This window comes from Geotrypetes seraphini, chromosome 5, assembly GCF_902459505.1.
Source record: "Geotrypetes seraphini chromosome 5, aGeoSer1.1, whole genome shotgun sequence".
In the NCBI taxonomy this organism is placed as follows: Eukaryota; Metazoa; Chordata; class Amphibia; order Gymnophiona; family Dermophiidae; genus Geotrypetes; species Geotrypetes seraphini.
This window is the reverse complement of record NC_047088.1, coordinates 18,845,525-18,872,649: the sequence shown is the minus strand read 5'-3', so window position 1 is coordinate 18,872,649 and position 27,125 is coordinate 18,845,525. Positions and strand designations below refer to the sequence as shown.

General features: G+C 43.9%; 1 protein-coding gene across 2 annotated transcripts in view; it reads left to right on the top strand.

Moving 5' to 3' along the window:
• The window catches only part of PAK3 (p21 (RAC1) activated kinase 3), a 223,774-nt gene that overhangs the window by 70,112 nt on the left and 126,537 nt on the right, over positions 1 to 27,125 (top strand). Inside the window, exon 1 of one of the 2 annotated variants that reach the window (XM_033946561.1) lies at positions 4,352 to 4,534. The exons of the other annotated variant lie outside the window; for it this stretch is intronic. The gene's annotated coding sequence lies outside the window, so the exon portion shown is untranslated. Of the gene's footprint in view, positions 1 to 4,351; positions 4,535 to 27,125 lie in introns of those variants that run through there. 2 annotated transcript variants of the gene reach the window in all.

The window sequence follows — 27,125 nt, the reverse complement described above, 5'->3', positions numbered from 1 at the left end:
GTGCAAGGTCATTTCAAGGTTACTGAAAGCAGAACATTGTCCTCCTTCTCTGGGTAGAAAAAGGCTCATTGTAACAGATCCAGAACAGCTCTGTATGTATGACTGCGAAGACAAAGAAGAGACATTTTAACGTGACACCACCCCTGAGGTCACTTAGCCATGTTCCCTGCAGGCAGACCTGGAACCCTTGTCTGCCACCTGGGTCCCGCTACACTCTGAGGAGTGGGCACTGCTGCAGACTAGATGTAGCTACTTTACTCTGCACTGTCCTTACATAATAACTACCCCCTTCCTCTGGAGTTTGAGCTACCAAGTTTATTTGAAAGGTATTTCTGTTTCCAATTGTATTTAAAATCAGATTGATAATAACACTTTATACAAACATGCATGGGAAGAAAGAATTCATAAAGAACACCAGGATAAAGACACAATACGGGAAAGCAAGGGAGACTGTTAGCACAAAAGAAGTAATCTCAATCCATCCGTTATCAATAAAACTCATTCATAAAGGAAAAAAAAAAAAAAAAAAAAAGTTGACCACATTACACCGCTATTGATTAAGTCCCACTGGCTACCTATTAGCCACCGAATTACTTTTAAGATATTATTCTTGGTTTTTAAAGTTCTAGCTTTCAATGAGCCTCAATTCATGTCTAGAATGATCATTCCTTATTATGCCCCTCGTTCTCTACGATCATCATCACAAGACTTATTAACTGTCCCTTCCTTAAAAATTGTGGGTACAAGAAGAAATGACATGTTTTCTGTTACAGCGCCACAAACGTGGAATGCACTGCTACTGTACATCAGAAAAGAAAAAGATCTTATCTCTTTTATAAAACTCTTAAAAACTTTGTTATTTAACTTTGTACTTGTGTCTTAAAATTGTTTGTCCTCTAAAATATTGGTTTTTGTTTTTTTTTTTTGTTCAGCGCTTAGAATGTTTGTATAGGCGATTCATCAAATAATAATAAAACTTGAAACTTGAACTTGAATTATCAAGCCCATGTTTAGCAAATATTTCAATTTTCAGAAAAATATGGATACTTAACCTCTATCATTGTTAGTCTTGTACTTTTAATCCCCCAACACTGGAATACAAAGGCAGGGATGTGCCCAACACAAACCCCACATGTCTGACAAACGGTTGCTTTTTTTTTCTTTTTTATTACCAGCAGACACACTTTGACAACTGCGAGAACACGTAAACTATCTGGCTCAACTTTCTTTAAATTGCTCACTGTCTGTAACAAATCCACTGCACGCAACATATATCTAAAATCACAGTCTTTATTCTCGTTCATCAGTGCGAACTCACATTCTTAATTCTGTCTTGATCCACATGCATTTTACCCTGTTAAGCAACTTACACTATCCTGTCTGCAACTTTCGGCAAAACAATCATGCTGGCTTGCTTTACCAACCTTTCCCAGGTTTCCAACCTAAATGCTATTTCCATCTCCCCGGGTAATTTCTCAACATCACCAATTTCTTGTTCTCTGTGTCTTGTCAGGTGTCCCCAGAGCTTTTGTTTTATTAATTTGACAAGTATGACAAAAAGTTGATTAAATTCCAAATACTAAGCCTTTGACAACAATAAAAATAAGGATGAAGAAAACAATAAAAAATCTTAGGGTCGCCATAATCGCCAGAAAAGGCAGTTGTAAAATATTTAAGCATGATCTGAAGGGGGTCGGTGGTGCTCTGACCCATATTATACAATCTATATATGCACCCAACAAAAGTTCCAATTTCCAGAAACCAGAATCCTATATACCTCTCTGTGCTTCACAACGGATTAAGAAGTTACTAGACAGAAGAGGTAGAGACAGGATAGAGAAGGAATCAACTTCTCACTTACCAAGACAGGTCCGGTACCGGCACAACAAAACCAGGAGCCAGAAATCTCCACCGATTCGTTCCTTCTCGAGGTGCAATCCGTTGTCTTCGACGAGAAACCGTTCCTGGTCAACCACCAGGTTAATGCCGGCTATTACGGGTCTCGTAGGAGGCAAGGTTTGAAATCCTCCGAGGGAGACGATCGTGCCAAACAGGCTCAAGTCTGTAGATCAAGTCCCTGTTCGGGCGCCAAATGAAGGTACCTTTTAGGATAAGGCCCTCCGTCAGTAGTGCAGAGACTTGAGCCAGAGACTGAAGAGATGTAAAAAGGCTTTTATTAAACAAGCATATATGCTGGACTTCTGGGCAGAACTGGCTGCATAAACAGAAGACCCTGAGGATCTCGGACACCAAAGTTATATAGGATCCTAACCAGTTCAAACCAGTTCTAACCAGCTCTGACCAAAAGGTAACAGCAGAGAGAAAAACAAAACCATAAATCCATCCTATAATCTATACATCAAGGCTAACTAACAGGCTAACATCCTATTGCCCCCCTGGCCGTGCCAGGCACTAAGACAGATACATAGAACAGGCCTGCATGCATACGTGATTTCTCAGAGCAATAAAATGGAGTCACAAGTTGTTCTTTGTACTAATTATGACCCACTGGTCTAAAATGGAATTTTCTTCATCTACACCGTGACCCAGCTATGTCAGCTAGCTAGGGATCCTTCAGAGACCAGAATTGAACGCAATACTCCAGATCAAGTCGCACCATGGAGCAATACAGGGGCATTATAACATTTGTAGTCTTGTTAACCATCCCTTTTATTATAATTCCTAGCATCCTGTTTGCCTTCTTGGCCACCACTGCACATTGGGCAGAAGGCTTCAGCGCATTGTCTACGATGATGCCCAGATCCTTTTCTTGAGCGCTGACCTACAAGGTGGTCCCTAGCATCCGATAACTATGATTTGGATTATTCTTTGCATTTGTCCACATTAAATTTCATCTGCCATGTGGACGCCCAATCTTCCAATTTCCTATGGTCTTCCTGCAGTTTTTCATAGTCTGCATGCATTTTAACAACTTTGAACAGTTTAATGTCATCTGCAAAGGGTTTGAGTTTGAGATCACTGGTCTAGGCTGTTCCCAAAGCACTTCCAATCGGTGCTTCACCACCCGGACACCGCAGCAAGTTGAACCCGATGGGGAAATCTCCGTTTCGCTCTGCTGCGTCAGGGGTTAAGGTCTTCCTGCATCACAAATGAGAAGTTGGGACCCTCCGTGCAGAGCACACACAAAGGCCCAAGGCTGTTAAACTCCACCAAGCTCCGCCCCTCAGTTCAGACAGGCCAATCAACCATCCCTTTAAGCCAAAGCATAGTAATTGAAATCGCCCATTACACTTCTCGCTCCGTATTCGCTGTGATAAGGGATTAACAGAACCGCAAATACTGAAAAACCGCAAATAATTTTTTTATATGTTATTTGCGGTTTTCTATTAAAAAACATCGTGAATATGGTGAAACCGTGAATAACATGGTGGGAGACTTGGTCTGTTCCTGAAGGAGAGGCAAAACATGGTGAACAAAGTGCCGGGAATCGGCGATTTTCTCTATAAATGCTTGGACTCAGCGATTTCTCTATGCAAGCTGATGTAATTTGGGGGGGGGGGAGGAGCCAGCAAGCTAAAAACCGTGAATAATCGAAACCGCGAAGACGGAGGGAGAAGTGTATTATAGTGTCACCCAATTCTCCGGCTTTCCTAATCTCTGAAAACATTTCTTCATCTGTCTGCTCATTTTGTCCCGAGGGACGGTAGTATAACCCAACCTTTATATTCCTTCCCTTCACACATGGAATTTCTATCCATTAGGATTCCACACTGCTATCTACATCATGCAGAATGTTTATCTGATTTGATTCAATTCCCTCTTTAACATATAGCGCAACCCCCCCCCCCCTCCAATTTGATCTACTCTATCCTTGTGATATAATTTGTCCCATTGATTGTCCTCCTTCCACCAGGCCTCTGAGATGCCTATTATATCTATCTCATCATTCAGTGCTATATACTCTAACTCTCCTATTTTATTTTTTAGGCTTCTAGCATTTGTATATAGACACTTCAAATTGCATTTTTTTCCTTGCAACTACAGGTAAATTTATGCAAAAGTTGCTAAAACCTCACAAGTTTCCTGTACTAATTCTTTTGAAAATCGCTCTTCCTGTGCTAACCTCAATACTCAACCATGAAATCCATGAGAAAATTGAGAAGTGTGTGGGGGGGGGGGGGGAATTATATACCAACTTATTCAAAGATCACTGTTGCGTTTCATGCAGCCCAAAGAGGAACTTGCAGGGCAAAACCGAAAGCAGGACAGCAGCAAGTCTGAAATGGTTATAATTCATGACCTGCTTGTTTCCAAAGCACCCCTGTCTCTTAAGTCACCGACTGCTTTTCCAGATGCAGGGTCTCTGCAGAAGGCTTTCTCAAATAGTAGGTAGATGCATGGAAATGTCGTATGATGGAGTCGAGACCGGTCACTCTTTGGAAAGTACTGGTAAGAGGGATGGGTTCAAGAAAGGAGAAGTCTAGTTTAGAAAAAAAAAGAGGAACCGAGAAAATGTGCAGTACTGAATTCCTCCCTTGTTCGTGGACCAACATGAATTCTTGCAGACTGCAAGGTAAGTTTGTTTTTCTCTTTCTTTCCCTTTGTTTGACGTTGAAAACATTCCAGCTTTCACCCAGTGGATTAATTTCTCTGACATTTTCCCTCTCGATGTCCGGCACTTTCATAGTAAACATTAGCTCAGACCGCCAGTGTAGGAGAGAGATAGGAGAGGCCATCTTTGCAGAAAAAAGTCACGTACAGGGTTAGATACAGGGCAAGGGAAGACTGCTCAGGGCAATCTGTCTGCAACACATAGTTTCCCTGTTAACCATAAAGCTCAATTGCTTTGAAATAATTCATAGAGCATTGCAAAGTGCCTCTACTGAATTCCTTCCAGCTCAGGCGGGAGAGCTGAGCTTAGGAGAAACCCAGCAGTCTCGATTGTAATCTGCAAGGTCTAGCCTGCAAGGTCTAGACCAGGGCTGCCCAAGTCCGGCCCTCGAGATCTACTGGCTGGTCAGGTTTTCAGGATATCCACAATGAATATGCATGAGAAAGATTTGCATACCAAGAAGGGAGTGCAGGCACATCTTATGTGTATTCATTGTGGATATCCTGAAAACCTGACCTGCCAGTAGCTCTCGAGGACTGGACTTGGGCAGCCCCGGTCTAGACTGTGCACCCTTTCCAAACTCAGATTTTCAGTCTGTGCCTGCTCAGTGTCTTCTCAGGTCGTCGAGGCATATTGCAGGAGGGAAGGCAGGGAAATGCTACAGTGTACTGTGCTATTTTGGTCTCATTTTGTACCTCATTTATTACATTAAGTCACAGGGATCTCAAAGTCCCTCCTTGAGGGCCGCAATCCGGTCGGGTTTTCAGGATTTCCCCAATGAATATGCATTGCATATTCATTGGGGAAATCCTGAAAACCCGACTGTATTACGGCCCTCGAGGAGGGACTTTGAGACCCCTGCGATTAAGATGGAGTTTTAAACTAGACTTTGAACAGAGAAACAACACAGGATATGGCATCTGCTCAGTTTTAGTTTCTGGTGCAAAGCCATAGACCAGCATTTCCTAGCTAAGTTCTGGAAGTACACCTAACCACAATGAATGGTGCATGACATGGGTTTGCATACATTAGAGCAGTGGTTCCCAACCCTGTCCTGGAGGACCACCAGGCCAATCGGGTTTTCAGGCTAGCCCTAATGAATATGCATGAGAGAGATTTGCATATGATGGAAGTGACAGGCATGCAAATTTGCTTCATGCATATTCATTAGGGCTAGCCTGAAAACCCAATTGGCCTGGTGTTCCTCCAGGACAGGGTTGGGAACTACTGCATTAGAGACCCAGTGTATGCAGATCTCTTTATAAATATTGATGCACCATCATAGACCTGTTACATTTTCAGTTGGACCAAAGTTTTATCAGACCAGCTTCATCTGCTCTCTTACTCCACATAGCTAATGAAAACTGAAACTAAAATCCAAGGCTGGTTTTGTACCACTTTTGGAGTGGCAGTTGATATAACTCCACAGAGGCTAATTTCTAAGGAACTTATCTCAAAAAAGTGTGGGATAAATATAGAGAATCTCTAGAAAACGAAGGATGTAAATTAAAGAACTAAGGCCGGTACTGGACAGACTTGGCAACTAAACTTTAATGCCAAAAAATGTAAGGTAATGCATCTTGGAAGCGGAAATCCATGCAGAACATGCACCTTGAACGGTGAAAACTTAACAAGAACTGTTGCAGAAAGGGGACTTGGGAATAATCATTCGGGAAGATATGAAAGCTGCCAATCAGGTGGAGAAAGCTTCAGCAAAGGCTAGACAAATGCTGGGTTGCATCAGAAGGAGCTTAATCAGCCAAAAGCCTGAAGTCATACTGCCGTTATACAGATCCAAGGTGAGACCGCACCTGGAGTACTGTGTCCAGTTTTGGAGGCCACATTATCAAAAGGATGTGAAGAGAATGGAGTCGATCCAGAGAATGGCCACACGGATGGTCTCAGGACTTAAAGATCTCCCCATATGAAGAGCGTCTGAGCAGACTGCGCTTATATTCTCTCGAGGAGCGTAGGGATAGGGGGGACATGATAGAAACATTCAAATACATCACGGGCCGCATTGAAGTGGAGGAAGAAATCTTTTCTTTTAAGGGTCCCATGGTGACAAGAGGGCATCCGCTAAAACTTAAGGGGGGGAAGATTTCATGGTGACACCAGGAAATACTTCTTCACCGAAAGGGTGATTGATCAATGGAATGGTCTTCCACACCAGGTGGTCGAGGCTAGTAACGTGCTCGACTTCGAGAGACGATGGGACAAACAGATGGGGTTGCTACAGAGTTATGCTTAAAAGATGGATTCTCAAGGGAGGGAGGGTTCTTGAGTGGGCAGACTTGTTGGGCTGCCGGCCCTTTTCTGCCGTCATACTCTTATGTTTCTATGTGTCCCATATGTGGTGAGTTGGTGTAGGATGGGCTGGGGAGGGCATCAATGGGAACTCCACTAACTTGGAACATGAGGATGTTACTGGCCAGACTTTATGGTAGATATTCTGGTTGGATAGGCTGGAGTGAGCTTGGGCGGCAACTTCACCATTTGGAACCTAGGACAGTACCAGGCGGACTTTACAGTCTATGACCCAGAAATATCAAAGAAGAGACGTTAATTTAATCATGTATTTTTAATGGATATAACTAATGGGCAGACTGGATGGACTGTTCAGGTCTTTATCTGTCGTCATTTACTATGTTACTATGTTACCTGGCAGAAACCCAAAGAGCAGCAACATTCCAGAGCTGAGATTGTGATGTCATAATGCCTCATTCCACCAATGCCTAAGAGCCAACCTCAGCAGTGATGTCACAATGGCTTGATTAGATGGAACCTAGGACAATACCAGGTGGACTTTACGGTCTATGACCCAGAAATATCAAAGAAGAGAAGTTAATTTAATTATGTATTTTTAATGGATATAACTAATGGGCAGACTGGATGGACTGTTCAGGTCTTTATCTGCCGTCATTTACTGTTACTATGTTATTTATTAATTTTTTTTTTTTTTTTAACATGATTACAAAACTCATTCCAGACCCCAGACAGACAGAAAACATTCAGTTTTGGTTTCTTTGCTTTTACATGGAGCTCTGCAGTTGAAAAAGCACATAATAAAGAACCAATGGTGATTTATAATGTTAGTATGACTTATATAGCCACGGAGATTTTAAACTGCATATTGTGTGGCCTTTGAATGGCCTAAAAGTATGACTATGGGGAGTAAAAGAAATTCCTTGCTCTCACGGACCCAGGATATCATCATTTCATACAGTTAGTTGTAGCTAATATACTGCCGTTCATAAGTGAGAAGCTCATCTGTCTGCCAGAACTATGCAAGACACTTCCTCATTCAGTGTTAACAAAAAAAATCTTGCACAATCAGTGTATTACGAACATTTGAATCTAGAAATCTCTTTGGTCTACTGCAGTGTCTCTCAAACTTTCTCGAGCCGGGGCACACTAAAGGTAGTGGCCAAGGCTTGAGGCACCCAGAAGTGCATGGACGTCACTGTGATGACATCACGCATATGCATGACATCATCATGTTGACATCCACACATGTGCAGAGGCCCTCCAGATGTGCCCTGCAATGCCAGTAGGGGGCGCCAGCATGGAAGAGGGCCGGAGAGAAGGAGAGGCACTGGCGCCAGCTGATTGCCTACAGCGGTGTTTCTCAACTACTTCAAGCTAAGTACCCCCTAAGTCTAACAAATATCAACCGAGTACCCCAACCACAGACCTCCCTAGGCCCACCCAAGCTCTGCCCCAGATCCCATCCCCTTTACTAATTGTAATGCAATTTTTTCCATTCATTTTTCATATACACACAATATACACAAAACTGACGCATTTCAATCACTACATTGAAAATAAAATCATTTTACCTACTGGCGATTCTCTGCAGGCTGCTGTAATTAGCTTTAAAGGTGAGACCAGGAGGCCAGGGGGGAAGCCGGAGGATGCTAGAGAGAAGGGGAAAACATGCAGGCCTTTGGTGAATCGGGCAGCGCCGGCGCTGTACCGCGTAGGGAAGTCAACTGGCAGGCGCTTCTCTTCCTCCTGTGTGTCGCGGCACACTTGGAATCTCAGGAGGCACACTCGGCCTCCAAGTAAGGTCCAGGGATGCAGGAGGGAGGCGGGGGTGGATCAGAGCCAGCCCAAAAACGTATTCACGATTTTTCCCTATTCGCGGGCCGGCTCTGCACCTAACCCCCGCAAATACGGAAGGAGAGCTGTACTTTGAAGTGATCTACGAGTTCTAATGGTAATATGATTAGTCGGTTGTTGAAAAAAAAAATACGACTCTATGGGCAATGGCGTAGCAAGGGTGAGAGGCGACCCTCCCCGCCCTCATCTCCGCCCCCACTCCTTCCCAGATTCCCCCCTGCCATGTGCGCATCCCCTTCCCTTTCACTGTACCTCTAGTGGTTCACCGTTGCGAGCAACAAGAACTTCAACGTGAGGTAAGGTCCGGGGAGGTTCGGGCAGCCTACAAAATGAAGAAGGAAAAAAAATTGCGAATAATCAAATTCACGAGTAGGGAAACCGCGAATCCGGAGGGAGAGCTGTAATAGGCTAGTTCTCCCTTTAGCAAAATGAGCTAAGTAGGAATCTACCAGGAAAAAGGTTTTTTATGTCCTGACACCACAACTATGGAATCATTTTCCATATGAATTGCAGCTCGAGGCTAATGGTAAAGCCTTTAGGACAGTGGTCTCAAACTCGTGGCCCAGGGGCCACATGCGGCCCTCCAGGTACTATTTTACGGCCCGCAGTCTGTACTAGTGCTGCCCACTCTTTGCAGCGTCCTCCGACTTCCCCCCTGGCCTCCAGCTCTTACCTTCAGATAATTACAGTAGCATGCAGAGAGGATTTCCAGTGCTGTAGCGATCCTCAGCGTCATGCTCCCTCTGCTGCGATCCTGCCTCTGACGTTAGAGGAGGAGCAGGACCGCGGCAGAGGGAACATGTGGAGGCCGATGGCAGCCTGCAAGGAATGTTATAGCCCCGGCGATCCTCTCTGCAGGCATGGTAATTAGCTGAAACTAAGACCGGGAGGCCAGGGGAGAAGTTCGAGGACCCTGCAAAGAAGGGGGGAACATGCAGGCCTTTGGGGGGAGATTTATAAACTATAAAGAGTTTTACCTCATGCAAAATTGTCATTTCTTTAATAAGACATTAACTATTTTTTCCTGCGGCCCTCCAAGTACCTACAAATCCAAAATGTGGCCCTGCAAAGGGTTTGAGTTTGAGACCACTGCTTTAGGACTAGGCTAAAAACATTTTTCTTTCAAGAAGCATTTGGGAAGAATTCAAATTTGGAAGATGTCACACATATATATTAAATCATGCGGCAGTGGGTTTCATAGGGTTGGGTCCTGTAGACATCACAGCAAAAAGATAACTTTTATTTATTTTCTTAAGTTTGTGTTTAAGGGTTTCTGTGCTTTCTTTTATTCTAGGTCTTTTTTTAAAAAAACTTTTAATGGTGTTCCTTTCCAGCAATATTTTATTTGTATATATCACAAAAGCCTTTCGGTTCTTTGCGGTTTGCGAAAGAGATGGGCTGACCATTATCAGTCAGCTACAATAGACAGGACATTGGCAGCAACAAGTTAGCAATAGTTTCATATCAATTTGCTACTTGGGAGGGGTTACAAGAATTTTGAGCTTTTTAACAGCTGTCAAATGCATATATGATGTTGATATTCTAACCATTTGGCCCAGTTCGGGATCACTGGAAGCGACATGGTATGATAAAGGGTCAGTTAATGAATCTTTTTTGAGTTCAGCCTTTGACTGAAGGGAAGATACAAAATGATTGGGAACATGTGGAGTGTCTTGTAGGCGAGAACAAGAACTGAGCAGTTAGGTAGTTCTATGCAGTAGGGCCCTGTAGGGTTTTGTAGAAAAGGCAGCCAAACTGGAACATAAGAACTGCCGCTGCTGGGTCAGATCAGTGGTCCATCATGTCCAGCAATCTGCTCATGTAGCGGCCCTCTGGTCAAAGACTAGCGCCCTAACTGAGACGAGTCCCACCTGAGCACCATTCTGGTTCAGCAGGAACCCGTCTAACCTTGTCTTGAATCCCTGGAGGGTGTTTTCCCCTATAACAGCCTCCGGAAGAGCGTTCCAGTTTTCCACCACTCTCTGGGTGAAGAAGAACTTCCTTACGTTTGTACGGAATCTATCCCCTTTCAACTTTAGAGAGTACCCTTTCGTTCTCTCTACCTTGGAGAGGGTGAACAACCTGTCTTTATCTACTTTGTCTTGAGTCCCTGAAGGGTGTTTTCCCCTATGACAGACTCCGGAAGAGCATTCCAGTTTTCCACCACTCTCTGGGTGAAGAAGAACTTCCTTACGTTTGTACAGAATCTATCCCCTTTTAACTTCAGAGAGTGCCCTCTCGTTCTCTCTACCTTGGAGAGGGTGAACAACCTGTCTTTATCTACTAAGTCTATCTCCTTCAGTACCTTGAATGTTTTGATCATGTCCCCTCTCAATCTCCTCTGCTTGAGGGAGAAGAGGCCTAGTTTCTCTAATCTTTCGCTGTACAGCAACTCCGGCCCTTTAACCATCTTAGTCGCTCTTCTCTGGATCCTTTCGAGTAGTACCGTGTCCTTCTTCATGTATGGCGACCAGTGCTGGATGCAGTACTCCAGGTGAGGGCGCACCATGGCCCGGTACAGCGGCATGATAACCTTCTCCGATCTGTTTGCGATCCCCTTCTTTATCATTCCTAGCATTTTATTTGCTCTTTTCGCCGCCACAGCACATTGTGTGGACGACTTCCCTCGACAGGAAGCCAATGTAGTTTTTGGTAGAATGGCATCAAGTGGTCAAACAAAACAGGAAAATATTGTACATCCAGCACTTAAAACCTATTCTCTATGTGTCCTAAGGGAGCTGTACTTTTTCAGTTGTGAAATGTTCTGTCAGGCAATGAATATGCAAGAGATATATTGCGCATATTCATTGTGGAAATCTAAAAAAAACAAACCCCAAACTCAAAACAACTGGGTTGTGGCCCTCAAGGACTGTGGTTACACAACCCTACCCCAAAGACTTCTTCCTGTAATTTGGATCCTCTTCGGTGGCTACTGAAATCAGGCTGTGAGCGCCGTATGTGAACTCTGCTCATGCTTGACACCCTGGTGTCTTTGGATCATCAGACACCAATACAGAGTGGAGCCTATCTTTAGATATAGTCCTTTCAAGAACATCCTGGCACAAAGGTTCTGCGCATGGTTAATGTTATGGGTTAAATCAGGGCTGCCCAAGTCCGGTCCTCGAGATCTACTGGCAGGCCAGGTTTTCTGGATATCTGCAATGAATATGCATGAGAGAGATTTGCCTGCACTGCCTTCCTGGTATGGAAATCTCTCTCATGCATATTCATTGTGGATATCCTGAAAACCTGGCCTGTCCGTAGATCTCGAGGACCGGACTTGGGTTCTTCAGGGATCTCAAAGTCCCTCCTCGAGGGCCGCAATCCATTCGGGTTTTCAAGATTTCCCCAGTGAATATGGATGAGATCTATGTGCATGCACTGCTTTCAATGCATATTCATTGGGGAAATCCTGAAAACCCAACTGGATTCGGCCCTCAAGACTTTGAGATCCCTTAGTCCAGGGGTAGGGAACTCCGGTCCTTGAGAGCTGTATTCCAGTCGGGGTTTCAGGATTTCCCCAATGAATCTGCATGAGATCTATGTGCATGCACTGCTTTCAATGCATATTCATTGGGGAAATCCTGAAAACCCGACTGGATTCGGCCCTCAATGAGGGACTTTGAGATCCCTTAGTCCAGGGGTAGGGAACTCCGGTCCTTGAGAGCTGCATTCCAGTCTGGTTTTCAGGATTTATCCAGTGAATATGCATGAGATCTATGTGCATGCACTGCTTTCAATGCATATTCATTGGGGAAATCCTGAAAACCCAACTGGATTCGGCCCTCAAGACTTTGAGATCCCTTAGTCCAGGGGTAGGGAACTCCGGTCCTTGAGAGCTGTATTCCAGTCGGGGTTTCAGGATTTCCCCAATGAATCTGCATGAGATCTACGTGCATGCACTGCTTTCAATGCATATTCATTGGGGGAATCCTGAAAACCCGACTGGATTGTGGCCCTCAAGGAGGTGACTTTGAGATCCCTGCAATGGTTTACAATGATTATATGCAGATACTTTTTCCTGTCCCTAGTGGGCTTGCAATCTACGTTTCATACCAGGGTCTTGAGAAGCCTTAAATATAAAGGTCTTTCTTTTCAGATTTTGTCTAGTAGTCCTCCTTCTTTTATGAATGCATAGCGCACGTTTTAGCGCTAGCAGCGGTGGTAACTGCTCCGATGCTTATAGAATTCTTAATATGATGAATATGAATTGCACACCTCGATAACTGCTTCTTATATGTTGCTTGCACTTGGGTCAGTATTTAGCAACACCTTCAGTTCAATGCCGGCTATGAAATGTTAAAAAAAATAAATATATATATATATATATATATTCAAAATTAAAATACATATATTTAGTGCTGGAACGTGTACGTTCTGCGTCTGAATGCATCTACAATGTGCTAACTGCTTGTGGCTATAAGTATAGCAGTGAGATTCGGTCACTGTGCACCTTGGCAAGAAATCTAATTTAGAACTGTTTTTAACTGTAAATTGCTTATCCATCTGACCAGTGGCTGAGTATTGCTGATATATGCATAGCTGGCCGTCGGCCCCCATGTTCCACTCTGTTGAGTCTGTGCTGAAGTGGTTGGAGCAATTTTCCCTGGTATTAACCATGTGAAAAGCAATTCTGTAGTTCTCCAAGCACCTGTGGTTACACACCCTTTTGTGCACATAATGCACAGAAAAGCAGCACTTATGCTTAGAAGCACCCTATAGGGGGATGTGTAAGTGCTAAAGTGCATAAGAGCATGGAGGCATATATGTGTGTGTGGAACGTGGGCAGGGGTCCCATTTAATGCACGTTAACATACAAAATACTCTAAGGAAGGGGTGTCAAACTCAAATCACATAAGGGGCCGAAATCTAAAACACAGGCTAAGTCGTGGGCCGGATTTTTTTTTAAGATACTTACCCCCTCCTTTGCTGACGCATAGCGTGGGATGCTCACAGGACTTTTGTGAGCGTTGGAATAATCACCGCCACCGGTGCCAAAACCCACGCTGCGTGCCAGCAAAGGAGGGGGTTAGTCTTAGTAGAAGTATAGGGATGCAACCTCTCCAACCCCACCCCGGCTACAAAATAAATAAAAAAGACTTTTCCTCTCTTTTAGGTCCTAGTTCATGCTTGCTGTCTAACACCAGCTCTGGCAGGATACACATTTCAAATCTGACCTATTGTATTCAGAAAATAGAAAATAAAATTATTTTTTCTACCTTTTGTTGTCTGGTCATTTTGCTTTTAGTTCCAGTTTCTCTTTGTGATTTTGTCTATTTTCTAATTCTCTTTCTAGTGTCTGCTGTCCATTTTTTTTCTCCTCTTTTCTCTTGCTCCAGTCCCTGTCTCCAACATATTGATTTTTCCCTTTCTACTTTTCTCCCTCTGTCCACTCAGATCTTGCCCTCTTTCTCATCCTTCTCCTTTTTAAATTTTCAGCTACCTATCAATTTTCCATCTTCTCTTATTCTATAGCTCTCCCATTTCCCATCTCACTCCTTTCCCAGCCTCGTATTTCCTTCTATTTCTCCTCTTGGTCCAACATTTTGTTCCCATTTTTTTCTGTTGTTCTTCTTCCCTCCCCCCTTGATGCTGAACAATGAGATGGAAGGAAAAAAAAAAAAAAAGATGCTGCATCTCTCTCTCCCTTTCACCCCCAGGCCTAACATTTCTCCCTCCCTTCCATCTCTAGATCCAACTTCTCTCCCTTTCTCTTCCCAACTGTCCCCCATCCCATCTCTCTCCCTGTCTGCCTGCCTCCCTCCCTCCCCCCAGGTCCACTATTTCTCCCTCTCTCTTCCCAACGATTCTCCCTTCAAGTATTTTTTCCCTCTTCCTCCACACTACCCCAGGTCCAACCTCTCTCCCTTCATCTCGCTCTCCTCACAGCCCAGCATGCCTTTCCCTCCAGCGCCGGTCCCTCTCTCCTCACAGCCCGGCGAGTCTTTCCTTCCGGCGTTGGTCCGATGTCGCCGCCAAATCTGCCAGCCTCAGCAATTCGTCAGTGTTGTACGTGTCTCCCCCTCCTGCTTTTTGGATGGACCATTCATGTCTTTATCTGCCGTCATTTACTGTTACTATGTTATTTATTAATTTTTATTTTTTTTTACATGATTACAAAACTCATTCCAGACCCCAAACAGACAGAAAACATTCAGTTTTGGTTTCTTGGCTTTTACATGGAGCTCTGCAGTTGAAAAAGCACGTAATAAAGAACCAATGGTGATTTATAATGTTAGTATGACTTATATAGCCACGGAGATTTTAAACTGCATATTGTGTGGCCTTTGAATGGTCTAAAAGTATGACTACGGGTAGTAAAAGAAATTCCTTGCTCTCAGGGACCCAGGATATCATCATTTCATACAGTTAGTTGTAGCTAATATACTGCCGTTCATAAGTGAGAAGCTCATCTGTCTGCCAGAACTATGCAAAACACCTTCTTATTCAGTGTTAACAAAAAAAATCTTGCATCATCAGTGTATTACGAACATTTGAATCTGGAAATCTCCTTGATCTACTGCAGTGTCTTTCAAACTTTCTCGAGCCGGGGCACACTAAAGGTAGTAGCCATGGCTTGAGGCACCCAGAAGTGCCCGGACGTCGCCATGATGATGTCACGTGTATGCGTGACATCATCACGTTGACGTTCGCGCATGTGCAGAGGGCCTCCAGATGGGCCCTGAGACGCCAGTAGGGGGCGCCAGCATGGAAGAGGGCCGTAGAGAAGGAGAGGCACTGGCGCCAATTGATTGCCTACAGTAGTGTTTCTCAACTACTTCAAGATAAGTACCCCCTAAGTCGGTGGTGGCTTGGGGAGAAAAAAAGGGGAGACAGAAAGACAGGGAGGAAGAACAGGGAGACAGAAAGAATGAAAGGGGCATGGAGACAGAAAGCATGAAAGGGGGGGCATGGAGACAAAAGGAAAGAAAGGTGGGCATGGAGACAAAGAAAGAAAGGGGCAGGGAGACAGAAAGAAAGACAGAAGAGAGAAAGAAAGTAAAAAAGGGGGGCAGGGAGACAGAAAGGAAGAAAGAGGAGGGGGCAGGGAGAAAGGAAGGAAAAGGGGGAGGGAATGGAGTGTGGTAGGTGGCAGGGGGCAGGCAGGGAGAAAGGAAGAAAAAGTTGAACTCATGGAAGGACAGAAATATTGGTTGGGGAATGGAATTAGGTCTGGAGGAGATGAAGCATGCAGGAGGCAGAAAGGAGGGAAGAAATATTGGATGCACAGTCAGAAGAAGAAAGTGCAACCAGAGACTCAAGAAATCACCAGACAACAAAGGTAGGAAAAATTATTTTATTTTCAATTTAGTGATCAAAATGTGTCCATTTTGAGAATTTATATTTGCGGTCTATATTTTGCACTATGGCCCCCTTTTACTAAACCGCAGTAGTGGATTTTAGCGCAGGGAGCCTATGAGCGTCGAAAGCAGCGTGGGACATTCAGCACAGCTCCCTGTGCTAAAAACTGCTATCGCGGTTTAGTAAAAAGGGAGTATATTTGTCTATTTTTGTATAGTTGTTACTGAGGTGACATTGCATATTTTAAAGTCATCTGCCTTGACCTCTTTGAAAAACCCCTCAAATATAAATGATAATTAACATTTTCTGTGCATACAGTGTACTTTGTGTTTTTTAAAATTTTATTGTTGGTAGCTCGCAAGCCAAAAAAGTGTGGGCGCCCCTGGGCTAAAGCAATGCTGAACTGGGAGAATTACTCTGTGTCTTTGTACTGTTGATGGCCAGCATCAGTGTCCTAGGAGATTCTGACTCAGAGTTTCCTACCAGAAATGCATACTGGCAAGTGAATGTCTCTGTAAACTCTGCCCGGCTTGGGATTCTGTTGGACATCATACCAAGCAACCAGGTGCAAATGGGAATGCGATTTGCCTCTCTCAAAGAAGGCTGAAGTCTTGCTGTTGCTAGGGGACCATTGGCAGTGAGCTGTGATAAAATACCTTTTTTTTTGTTTGTTTACAGTGGTAGTGAAAGCGAATTTTTATTTTAATGCCGGCCATTATCGGATCACTGCTGACTTCAGTCTGAACCTAGTACCTTTTTGCACTTTCCCCTCTCTGCATTTTCATCTCTTGCCTTCTTTCCTCCTCCGCATTCCCTGGCTTGTCTGTCTTTCTCATGCACTTCATCGCCCATCCCTTATTTCCAGAGACGTCTGCTGAATGACACCGGTTTGCCTATTTTTCTTTTTTTTTAATTTTTTTAATTTTTTTTTTTGGTTCGGTTTGCCTATTTTTCAACCTCAGAAGATCTGACAATTCTGTCGGGGAGAGACCTTCAGTTTAGTACCGTGTAATCTTTATGAAGCAGGGACAGTTTCTGTTTGATGCATCGGTACAGCACTGTTTTAGAGACATGTGGAAGGGGGAGGTGAAGTGGCGGGCGAGATTTGTTTTTATTTTTAGGGCTCTTTTTTTTTTTTGTTGTTGTTCAAAATCATGTTTATTTTGGGGCATGCTAACATGAAATAAGTTTCAAGTTTATTTAACATTTGCAATTGGAAAACCTTCTAGGCGCTGTACAGTCTAATATAACAAAAGAACGCTAATATATGATGGGACAGAAAAAAAAATCCCAGCTAGAAAATAACGCAAGTATAAAAATTAAAAACATAGAGGGAAATTCTATAAACCGCGCCTAAACTTAAGTGCCGGAAGGATTTGGAATTTGCTTATGCTGCTTCAGTAGCAGGTCGAGGTGGTTTATGTTCGGGTCCAGTAGGTATTCCTCTGTCCCTAGAAGGTTCAGAATATGAGTCTGTCTCTGAGGCAATGAAGGGTTAAGTGATTCACCTGAAATCTCAAGGAGATGCGGTGGGATTTGGCTTCTTTGGTTTTCAGCCTAGTGCTCTAACCATTAGGCCACGCCTCCATTCTAGCATAAGAACAGCTAGAAGAAAGGAGCTATTCTTCCATCACCAGCCAGGGAATCCTTTGTAAGAAGCTAAATAGACTGCTTGTCTGTCCTTACCGCTTAATACAATTTTGTGCAGAGCAGAGACTCCCAAAGCAACAGATGCAAAGAGTAATTTTTTTTTCTAGATGGTGCAGCCTTATTGTTCTTACACCGATTGGAGCTGTTCCTGATTTGTTTTACAGGATCTCATTAAGGGACCCTTTTACTAAAGCTTAGTACACACTAAATACTAAGGTTCCCATAGGTAAGGTTTAGTAAAAGGGTTCCTAAGTATTTTAAGTTACCAGTACGTTTGTTCATTTAAATTTTTCAGATTGTGAGTGGTGGGTTTATCTTGCTCAACATACTTGGGAACAAGATGCAGCAGGATCCTGAAACACGACTTCATTTTGTGACTTTTCATCTAGTTACAACCCGAGAAAGGGCTCCAGTAGCATCTCCTCTGTGAAAAGATCAGTGAGAACAGGAACAGAGTACACTTCCCCCTCCGTATTCGCGAATTTTGTAGCTACGGATTCGCTTATTCGCGATTTTAGATCAAAAAATACATTTTCATTTTTCAGGCTATTCTAAGCCCTGTCAGCCCCCCCCCCCTTAAGCCATATCTGGTGGTCTAGCGGGCTTTCGGGGCAGGAGCGATCTTCCCACGCTCCTGCCCCGTGCAGATCGCTCACAGGAAATGGCTCGAGAGACTACGGGAGCTCAAGGCAGGCATTTCCTGTGAGCGATCTGCACGGGGCAGGAGCATAGGAAGATCGCTCCTGTCCCGAAAACCCGTTAGACCACCAGGTAAGGCTTAAGGGGGGGCATTCAGGGCTTAAAATAGCCAGGAGAAGCGGGGGTTAGGGGCAGAACCAGCCCGAATATTATTTGCGGTTTTTTAATATTCGCGAGCCGGCTCTGCCCCGAACCCTCGCAAATACGGAGGGGGAAGTAAAGTGATGCACACTTCTTCAGCCTCTAAAATAGAACAGTGCTACCTAGTGGCCATGCAATAGATTGCATTTTCAATATAGTTGACTTTTTAACATATTACAGTAATACTGTGTATCTCAGCCTTTGTTGGCGCAATATAAAGCATAGGAGCCAACTTTTCAAAACAATTGGGGCTACTGAGCTGAACGCAGATTACCTCTCTCTGGAAGCAGTGAAGGTGTCTGCTTAATACTAAAGTGCTATAGCTTTCGAGACATCGGTGATACAGTTTCTAAACCAGATTATTTTTTTACTACTTTTCTTCAGGATGTGGCTTATTAATTAGCGTGGTGCACGTCATGTTTCACTCCTGAGCATGTTCTAAATCCTGTTTCCGAGTTTAATTTTCATATTTATAGCTTGATATTCTGCCTATTGTTGAAACGCCTAAGTGGCTTACAATATACAGAAGACTCTCTTATTAGATGGAACTCAAGCAACCAGAAAAAAAAAAAAATTTAAAGAAACGCTGTAATATTTTTAAATAAAAATATAATCAATTTCTGGCAGAAATTTAAGTGTAAACTTGGCATGCGACACCTGAGTACGCCCACATTTTCCTACTACATGTCCAGTGGTTTGTCTGGAACAGTTATGGTATGGCATAGTAGAGGGGGTATAGTAATAGTTAGGCCTATTTTTAATAGTAACTCTCAAGCAACCAGAAACTACATTTATCTGACAAAAGAACATAAGGATTGCCACTGCTGGGTCAGACCAGTGGTCCATCATGCCCAGCAGTCCGCTCACCCGGCAGTCTTCCAGTCAAAGACCAGTGCCCTAACCGAGACTAGCCCTATCAGCGTATGTCCTTGTTCAGCAGGTACTTGTCTAACTTTGTCTTGAATCCCTGGAGGGTGTTTTCCCCTATGACAGACATCTATCAATCTCCATGGGTGCCGGTTAACTGAGAGTCTACTGTAATTCCCTAAAATAGGGCAATAAGAGAAATAGAGGAGAATAGGGAAAGTAAATATTGGGGTCAGAAATGCAATAATTGATAGGATAGGCTTCACACAGAAGGGATGGTGAGAACAATCAACGGAGATCACTAGGGGAGCTCCTACTAGGGAGAAAGTCTTAGACAAGGAGAGTACATGTGTATAAATCATGTGTATACACATGAGATTCATGTATATACGTCATTGAATAGAAACGTTTTAAGGCCAGTCTTAAATTTTATTCATGAATATCTCTAGGCGTTATTGTGATGGAAGGACATTCCAAAGGGATGATAGTGTGACTTGTGGTGTCGTAGGTGATATAACTTGTGCTGGGTATAATCAGTAGATCTTGTTGAGAAGACTGGAAGGTGTGGGAAGGTACATATGGAATAAGTAAACTGTCAAGATATAAAGGGATGCGGGATTGACAAATTAAAAAAACTAAACGTAGGATTTTATATGTAAGACAATGACTTATATGGAGCCAATGTGCTGATTTGAATAGAGGAAATTGGAACGACGAGTGAGGTGATTAAATTTGCAGATGACCCTAAACTGTTCAAAGTTGTTAAAATGCATGCGGATTGTGAAAAATAGCAGTTGGACCTCAGGAAATTGGAAGACTGGGCGTCCAAGTGGCAGATGAAATTTAACGTGGACAAATACAAAGATGCACATTGGGAAAAATAACCAAAATCACAGTTACTGGATGCTACGGTCCACCTGGGGGGTTAGCACCCAAGAAAAGGATCTGGGTGTCATTGTAGACAATACAATGAAACATTCCGCCCCATGTGTGACGGTGGCCAAAAAGCAAACAAGATGCTAGGAATTATTAAAAAGGATGGTTAACAAGACTAAGAATGTTATAATGCCTCTGTATCGCCCCATGGTGCAGCCTCACCTGGAATATTGCGTTCAATTCTGGTCTCCTTATCTCAAGAAACATATAGCAGCACTAGAAAAGGTTCAAAGAAGAGCAACCGATATGATAAAGGGGATGGAACTCCTCTTGTATGAGGAAAGACTAAAAAGGTTAGCGCTATTCAGCTTGGAAAAGAGACGGCTGAGGGGAGATAGGATTGAAGTCTACAAAATCCTGAGTGGATTAGAACGGGTACAAGTGGATCGATTTTTCACGCCGTCAAAAATGACAAAGACTAGGGGACACTCGATGACGTTACAGGGGAAATATTTTTTCACTCAGAGAATTCTGGAATGCATTGTCAGAGGATGTGGTAAGAGCAGATAGCGTAGATGATTTTAAGAAGGGTTTGGTCAATTTCCTGGAGGAAATGTTCATAGTCTTTTTTTGAGAAAGACATGGGGCAAGCCACTGCTTGCCCTGGATCAGTAGCATGAAATATTGCTACTCTTTAGATTTTGGCCAGGTACTAGTGAACTGGATTGGCCACCTTGAGAATGAGCTACTGGGCTTGATGGACCATTTGGTCTGACCCAGTAAAGCTATTCTTATGTTCTTCTTAGGTGATCATATTTGTGAGCTTCTGTAATGAGTTCAACTGCTGTGTTTTGAATTATCTGTAAGCGTTGTAAATCTTTGCATCTTAAACTGGGGTAGAGTTCATTACAGTAAAATATTTTAAGGACTGAGGGTTCTAGTAAAGGCATATTAAGCATAATTTTAAGAAACTGCACTGTATAACTGAGATCAGCTTTTGAAAGTTTAATGTATTGTTAAGAATGAGTCCGAGAATTTTGAGAGGAAGTCATAGGAATAGGTATTGTATCAAGAACATAAGAATAGCTTTAATGGGTCAGACCAATGGTCCATCTATCCCAATGGTTTATCTATCCCAGCATCCCATCATTGCGGAGGCTAATCCAAGTTACAGGTACCTGGCAGAAATCCAAATAGTAGCAGCTTTCCATGCTACCGACTCATGTCTGTCTCAACGACATGACTTTTCCTCTAGGAACTTGTCCAAACCTTTTTTTAAACCAGCTACATTAACTGCTCTTACCACATCCTCTGGCAACACCTTCCAGAGCTTCACTATTAAGAACATAAGAACATAAGCAGTGCCTCCACTGGGTCAGACCAGAGGTCCATCGTGCCCAGCAGTCCGCACATGCGGTGGCCCAACAGGTCCAGGACCTGTGCAGTAATCCTCTATCTATATCCCTCTATCCCCTTTTCCAGCAGGAAATTGTCCAATCCTTTCTTGAACCCCAGTACTGTACTCTGCCCTATTACGTCCTCTGGACTATTCTCTGAGTGAAAAAAATATTCCCTCCTATTGGTTTTAAAAGTATTACTCTGTAACTTCATTGAGTGTCCCCTAGTCTTTGCAAATCTTAATGCAGTAAAAAAAATCGATCCACTTGTACCCATTCTACACCACTCAGGGTTTTATAGACTTCAATCATCTCCCTTCAGCCGTCTCTTTTCCAAGCTGAAGAACCCTAACCTCTCTAGTCTTTCCTCATATGAGAGACGTTCCATCCCCATTATCATCTTGGTCGCTCTTCTTTGAACTTTTTCTAGTGCCGTTATATCTTTTTTGAGATAAGGAGACCAGAACTGAACGCAATACTCCAGAAGAATGGGTGTAGATAGATTTAGACTGTCTGGAAGAACATCAGAAGAGCCTTACTGGGTCAGACCAATGGTCCATCGAACCCAGTAGCCCATCTTCATGGTGGCCATCCCTTATGTGATTGGCTCATTTTCGAGCTTGATGTCTTTTTACCGGTTTCCTCGCCACACCAAATTTTATTTGGTTCCATTCAGTTTTCCGCGAGTTATTTCGCCCCCAGACAGAGAAACATTCTCAATTGCTTTTGTATTCCTTCCAACCTCCCTTACGATGGAAATAATTTAAAAAAAAAAAAAAAAACTCTACTATGAGATTTCTGGCCTGTTGGCTGTTTTCTAGATAATTTCACAGGAACTGGGCTTTCCTTGCAATGTTAGGTGCCTTAATCAGCTAAGGTGCTATTGTTTCCAGTCAGGATTTCAACACTGTAGAGGTGTCAGCTTCTTTGAGGGATTATGTCTGTGGTTATGTGACACTATGGTGTTACCTATTTTTAGAAAGAACATTTAAAGAAGCTACTTGCTTTGACAAGTCAGGGTTGCTGCAAGAAATCACATTATTAGCAACAATTTCTACAGGGTTCTATCAGGAACCAGTTCGAATAGTGATTCTCATTGATGGGGTTCAGGAAGAGGCCTGAGTGCCATCTGGCAAGAAACCCAGAGGTAGAGAATGACATGGGTACAGTTGGCTTAGCGAGAGTGAGAAGCGCCGGTGGTGATTGCGCTCAACCCCATCCCCCGCCGCCTCCACACACTCCTTCCCTGCCCCCTACTGCTTCCCTTCCCTCGTACCTCTGTAACGTTCCTGGTTCAAGCAGTAACCCCTAATCTGCTGTTGTGACAGCATCTGCTCTTCCTCTGATGTCACTTCCTTGGTGCGGGTCCAGGAAGTGATGTCGGAGGAAGTGTCGATGCTGCTCACACTAGGAATGTTACAGAGGTTGGGGGAAGGGAAGCGCCCTCACCAAGACAGCACCCAGGGCGAATGCCCCCCCCCCATACTATTCCACTGCATAGGTTTCAATTGTCCCTGTTCCCATGGGATCTCTGTCCATCCCCATCCCGTCCCTGTGAGTTCTGTCCCTACCCCATCCTTGCAAGCTCTGCCTACATTTGTAGAAGCCTCAAACATTTTAAAATCGTATAATGATATGATGAGAATTGTCTACATGGTGGTTTGACCAGTCTCCCTTCCCCACTACCTTTTCTGTTCTTATAGTTTGCCCGTGGGGTTGTATTTTTTTTCCTTTGTATTGTATAATATATAGCCATATTCTTTTGCATCTGTGAAAAGGAGGTTGTCGCTATCCCTGCCCCATTCCCATAAGCTCTGCCTTAACCACACAAGCCTCGAACACTTATGATTTTAAAGTGTTTGAGGCTTGTGCAGATGAGGACGGAGCTTAGGCATTGGTGGAATGAGGCATTATGACATCACAATCTGAGCTCTAGAATGTTGCTACTTAGGATTTGAAAGTGTATGAGGCTTATGCAGATGAGAACGGAGCTTAGGCATTGGTGGAATGAGGCATTATGACATCACAATCTCAGCTCTAGAATGTTGCTACTTAGGATTTGAAAGTGTTTGAGGCTTGTGCAGATGAGGACGGAGCTCAGGCATTGGTGGAATGAGGCATTATGACATCACAATCTGAGCTCTAGAATGTTGCTACTTAGGATTTTAAAGTGTCTGAGGCTTGTACAGATGAGGATGGAGCTTAGGCATTGGTGGAATGAGGCATTATGACATCACAATCTGAGCTCTAGAATGTTGCTACTTAGGATTTTAAAGTGTCTGAGGCTTGTGCAGATGAGGATGGAGCTTAGACATTGGTGGAATGAGGCATTATGAGATCACAATCTGAGCTCTAGAATGTTGCTACTTATGATTTTGAAGTGTTCGAGGCTTGTGCAGATGAGGATGGAGCTTGCAGGGATGGAGCAGGGACAGGTTCAGAAATCGTGTCATTCTCTAACCCAGAGCTCATTATATTTTGGAAGAAAATAACTTCTGCCTTCTCGTAGACCCTAGCACTATACAATAACACTATATAGTTTTGAGGAACAATGTGGTTTTCTGTAGACTGAGGGTGATTAAATTGACAGAAGGATGTGAGGAAGGCATTTAACATGAACTGTTAATGTTTCTCTGGCCTTCAGGCACCTAGGCCTGGAGCGAGTTTTCCCTTGAACCTGGGGAGCAAAGCAAAATTTCTGAGATGCTCCATCCTGTTCCCCTGGTGTGTGGCAGCAGCAGTGGGGAAGTGGGACTGTGAAGTGCCGTTAACCTCTAGCCCTCCATGTAATCAGATAAGACTGGCAATATCAATAATGCATTTCTTTCTGTGGTGATTGGCAGCGCACCCAACGTCTGGCAGGCGTGCGGCCTCTGAATTCATTACTTCTTAATTAGTTTGGGGTTTTTTTGTTTTTTTTTGGGTGTCCTGAACAGAGCTGGAAAATAGTTATTCAGTTTGCCAGATTATAAAAGCAGCTTGTGACAAAACTGGCGCTAAGGGCTTGATTGTCCTGTCATTTAAAGCTACAATCCTCCAGCAGTCGGTTTCCTGCATCTTTTGTGTTGCGTCTAGGCTAACCATCTGGACAAGCTGAGTCCCTGGCATACAGAGAGCTCAGCCTTGCGGTTTCCTGTGAATTCCCCTGGGCAAAATGGTTTTGTGAATGTGCAAATTTGGAAGCGCATTCGGGAACAGGCTCGCACAATGAAAACGATTACTTTTCACATATCCTTATTTAAGCTTGAGCCTCTGTCTTCCAGGCACGGTTCCATTATCCTCTGCCAAATTAGGGTTATCACTAAAAGCTCCTTGAGATCCAGTTTGTATTGGAGAAGCTATTTAAGTGCTAAAAAGAGCCCGAAAGACAGAATTGACGAGGATAAACATCGGTGCAGCGCGCCTTTTCTTTAATTAGGAATTGGAGCGGCTGTGGGCTACTGCGTTACAAGCTTGTGGTCGTGGCGCCAAAATCAGACTTTCCCGGCCAGAGTTATTACAGTTGCAGGTTGGTTATTTTGTATGCCCGCTCCTAAAAACCATATTTGTGTTAACTCCTTAATCTGTTTGGGGAGGCTGTGGGAACGAGTGCATTCTGGCTAACATAGGGCAAGGGCTAGAGGGCGATCAAACGGGACACCGGCATTGACGGTTGTCGGTGGCGTAGTCCACCCCGGGCGCCTCTCCAACCCCTACTGCCGCGCATGCACTCCGCTTCCTTTCCCCCGTAAACTAAACTAAATCTTAAGCTTATAGGCCCCCTCTGCTCTATAAAAAATAGAGCGCGACACGGTGTACAATAATGAAAAAGAAACAGAAATATACAGTAAAATTTAAATACTATAGAAAGATAAGCAAGAGTTTACACAATTTTTGAAAATAACCAAGTTTTCAGATGTTTTTGAAATATTCAGAAAGAACCCAAGTCACGCAGCTGTAAAGGGAAATTATTCCAAAGCTCCGTTATTTTGAAATGTAAAGATTTCCCCAATTTGCCAATGCAAACAACACCTCTGTAACATTCCTGGTGTCCGAGCAGCAACTCCCAACCTGCCGTCATGCCTGTGTTGGCTCTTCTTCTGACATCACTTCCTGGACCTGCGCCCAGGAAATGACGTCGGAGGAAGAGCCCACGCCGGCGTGACAGCAGATTAGGGATTGTTGCTCGCGCCAGGAACATTACAGAGGTACAGGGGAAGGGAAGTGGCGTGCGGCAGTGGGTCAGGGGAAGGAGCATGTAGGGGTGGGGGTGGGAGGTGCCACTGCCCCAGGCACCTCTCACCTTCTCTACGACACTGAATTTTGTCGTTGTGCTTCGGCACAAGACTTGCATCCTTCCTAGGCTTTATTGCAACCTCATCCTCTTTACACAGATTTCCTAGGCCCAGGGCTAGTTCAACCATTAAGCAAAAAAAGGTGGCTGCCTAGGGTAGACGTTTCTGGGATGTGATGAGGAGCAGTTGCACTCGAAAGGTAACAGGGTAGGTCCTGAGAGCCTCCCCACTGCAAGGAAGCATCAACATTTGCATTTAGTACAAGGTGGGGGCGGGCAAGTTCCAAATAGCTCTTTAATAGCACGAGTAAAGGTTGGGTATGGGCCTGTGCAAACACAGCCAGATGCACTCATAGAAGGTAAAAATACCCAACTCTATTAATTCAAAACCCTGAGTCCCGTTACTTCACAGGGCTGGGATACAAGAAACAGTCTTACTGGTTGAGCTGCTGCCTCTGCACCCAGAGGTTGCGAGATCAAATCCCGGTGCTGCTCCTTGTGACCCTGGGCAAGTCCCTTGATCCTCCAGTGCCCACCACCTTGAATGCCAAAGCCACAAAAAGGCGGTATTCAAGTCCCCATTCTCTTTCCCTTTATTCCAGGGGTGTCCAATGTCGGTCCTCGAGGGCCGCAATCCAGTCGGGTTTTCAGGATTTCCCCAATGAATATGCATGAGATCTATTTGCATGAACTGCTTTCAATGCATATTCATTGGGGAAATCCTGAAAACCCGACTGGATTGCGGCCCTCGAGGACTGACATTGGACACCCCTGCTTTATTCAATAGGCAAAACTATTGAGATGGGCCTGTGGCTGATGACCTAAAACACTGTCCATGGCCTATGACTGCCAGGTAATAAGGTCTGGCCCCAGACGGATCTCAGAACAGAGCTCAAAGGTATTCAGCAAAAAGAAGTCTTACCTCAGCCAAGCAGAATATCTAGATCGGGGTTGGCCAATGTCAATCCTTGAGGACGCAATCCAGTCAGGTTTTCAGGAAAGCTGGCAAATTGGGCAGCAGTATAACAACGGGTTGTCAGTTTGAAAGTGGCCCCCACAATATTAGGTGGTAGGGGTTAAGTGAAATGCGCACTGACAGACGCCAGGTCCCAGGTTCAGTTCCTTCACAGAAGTTTCATTAGGGATAGAATCAAATAAGAAGCACAGCCAGGGGTGATTATATAAAGAATATATTATAGAAATAGTCTTACAGAAAAGTAATATT